Source organism: Mandrillus leucophaeus, unplaced genomic scaffold (genome assembly GCF_000951045.1).
Source record: "Mandrillus leucophaeus isolate KB7577 unplaced genomic scaffold, Mleu.le_1.0 Scaffold243, whole genome shotgun sequence".
NCBI lineage: Eukaryota > Metazoa > Chordata > Mammalia > Primates > Cercopithecidae > Mandrillus > Mandrillus leucophaeus.
The window spans coordinates 3375511-3378154 of NW_012102510.1; positions in this window are offsets into that span (position 1 = coordinate 3375511).

A 2644-nucleotide genomic window follows, 5' to 3' on the forward strand; every position below is an offset into this window, starting at 1 on the left:
AGAATCACTTGAACCCAGGAGGCAGAGGTTGCAGTGAGCCGAGATTGCACCATTGCACTCCAGCCTGGGCGACAAGAGCAAAACTCAGTCTCAAAAAAAAAAAAAAAAAAAAAAAAAAGACATAAGATAAACTCAAATTACAGGACATTCTGCAAAACAGCTGACCAGTACTCTTCAAAAGTGTCAAGGTCATGAAAGATAAAGAAAGAGGAAGGGCCTGCCACAAATTGGTGGAGACTAAAGTGACATGAAAACTAAATTCCATGTGGTATCTTGAATTGGATCCTGGATCTGAATAAGGGCATTAGTGGAAGAACTGGTGAAGTAGGAATAAAGTGTGTAAGTCAGTTAATAATATTGTTCTAATGTCAATTTCTACTTTTTATCATTACATCACAGTTATGAAACATGTTAACATGAAGGGAAACTTGGTGAAGGGAATATAAGAACTCTGTACTATTTTTTCAACTTTTCTGTAAGTCTAAAAGTATTTAGAAATAAACAGTTAAATAAAAGTTCATGAATGATCATGATTTAAGAAATCTAGGTGTGGAATTGTTGGTCATATGGTAAGTATATGCTTAACTTTACAAGAAACTGTTGAACTATTGAACTGTTGACCTTTACAAGAAACTGCTGAACCGAGGTGGTTATACCATTTCATACTCCCACCAGGAATTTATGGGAGTTCTAGTTGCTGTACATCTTCACCAACATGTGGTAGATTAATGTGTATTAATGGTAGTCAGCTTCTAAGATGGCCACAATGATACCCATCTCCTCATATTCACTCTCTCGTGTAATCCCTTCTCCTGAGTATAGACTGGACTTACTGATTAACGTTCAATGAAGAGAATACAGCAAAGATTAAGTTATGAAAAGATTGTGGCTTCTGTCTTGGGTACTCTCTCTAGCTTGGATGACTTGCACTGGCAAAAGAAAGATCCCATGTTTTGAATAGCCCTATTAAGAGGCCCACGTGGTATAGCAAGGACCAAGGTCCTTAGTTCATCAGCCCACAGAGAATTGAGGCCCTCCGTTCAGGACCCATGTGAAGGAGCTTAAAAGTGTCTCCTCCAGGTCCAGTCAATTGTTCAGATGACTGTATCCCCAGGTGACATCTTGACTGCAGTCTCGTGAGAGACCTTGAGTCAGAAGCACCCAGCCATACCACTCACAGATTCGTAACCCACAGAAACTGTGACATAATTACTATTTGTTATTTTAAACTGCTAAGTTTTGGGGTAATTTGCTACTCAGTGAAACCACACTGAGATATTATCCTTTACCTATAACGTTGGCAAAAAACAAACAAACAAACAAAAACACACAGTTTATGAGAGGGGGGGCACATGCAGTCTCATACAGTGATGTTGGAAGTGCAAAATAAAAATAGTACAGCTCTTTTGGGGCTAATTTAGCACTTCTAACAAAATCAGAAAATTATTTACCTTTGACCAAGCAGTCCCACTTCTGGAAATTTATCCTACAGGTGTACAATGTAAAAAAAAAAAAAAAAAAAAAAAAAAAAAAAAACGTGTCAAGAGAAGAAAAAGACAAGCCACAGATTCTGAGAAAACATTTGCAAAAGATATATTATTCAAAAGATACAAAGAACTCTTAAAACTCAACAATAAGAAAACAAACAACCCAATTTAAAAATAGGCAAAAGACCTCAACAGATACCTCACCAGAAAAGATATACGGGGATGGCAAACAAATAAGCATATGAAAAGATGTTCTACATCATATGTCACTAGGGAATTGCAAATTAAAACAACAATTAGATGCCATCACACCTGTTAGAATGACCAAAACCAGAACACTGATAACACCAAATGCTGGCAAGAATGTGGAGCAACTCTCATTCATTGCTTGTGGGACAGCAAAATGGTACAGTAACTTTAGAAGACAGTTTGGCAGTGTCTTACAACACTAACACACTCTTATCATATGATTGAGAAATTGTACTCCTTAGTATTTACCCAAAAGATTTGAAAATTTGTGTCCATACAAAAACCTGCACATGGATGTTTGTAGCAGTTTTACTCATAATTCCCCAACTTGGAATGAATAAATTGGGGTATATCCAGACAATGGAATATTATTCAGCACTAAAAAGAAAGATGCTATTAAAGCCATGAAAATGCAAGGCTGAAACTTAAGTGCGTATTACTAAGTGAAAAAAAGCCAGTCTACAAGGCTATATACTGTATGATTCCAACTATATGACATTTTGGAAATGCACAACTATGGAGACAGTAAAAAGATCAGATTGTCAGAGGCTGGGGAGAAGGAGGGATGAATAGGCAGAGCACAGAGGATATTTAGGTCAGTAAAACTACTCTGGATGATACTATAATGGTGCGTACATGTCATTTTACATTTGTTCAAACCCATAGAATGCACAACATAAAGTGTGAATCCTAATGTAGATGAGGCACTTTGAGTGATAATAATGTGTCAGTGTAGGTTCATCAATTCTCACAGATGTATCTCTCTGGTGAGAGATATTGATAGAAAGGGAAGCTGTGGGGGAGGACAGGAGGAGAACGGGAACTCTTTGTACTTTCTGCTCCATTTTGCTATAAACCTAAAACTTCTCTAAAAATAAAGTCTATGAAAAAATGAAATATAGACATAG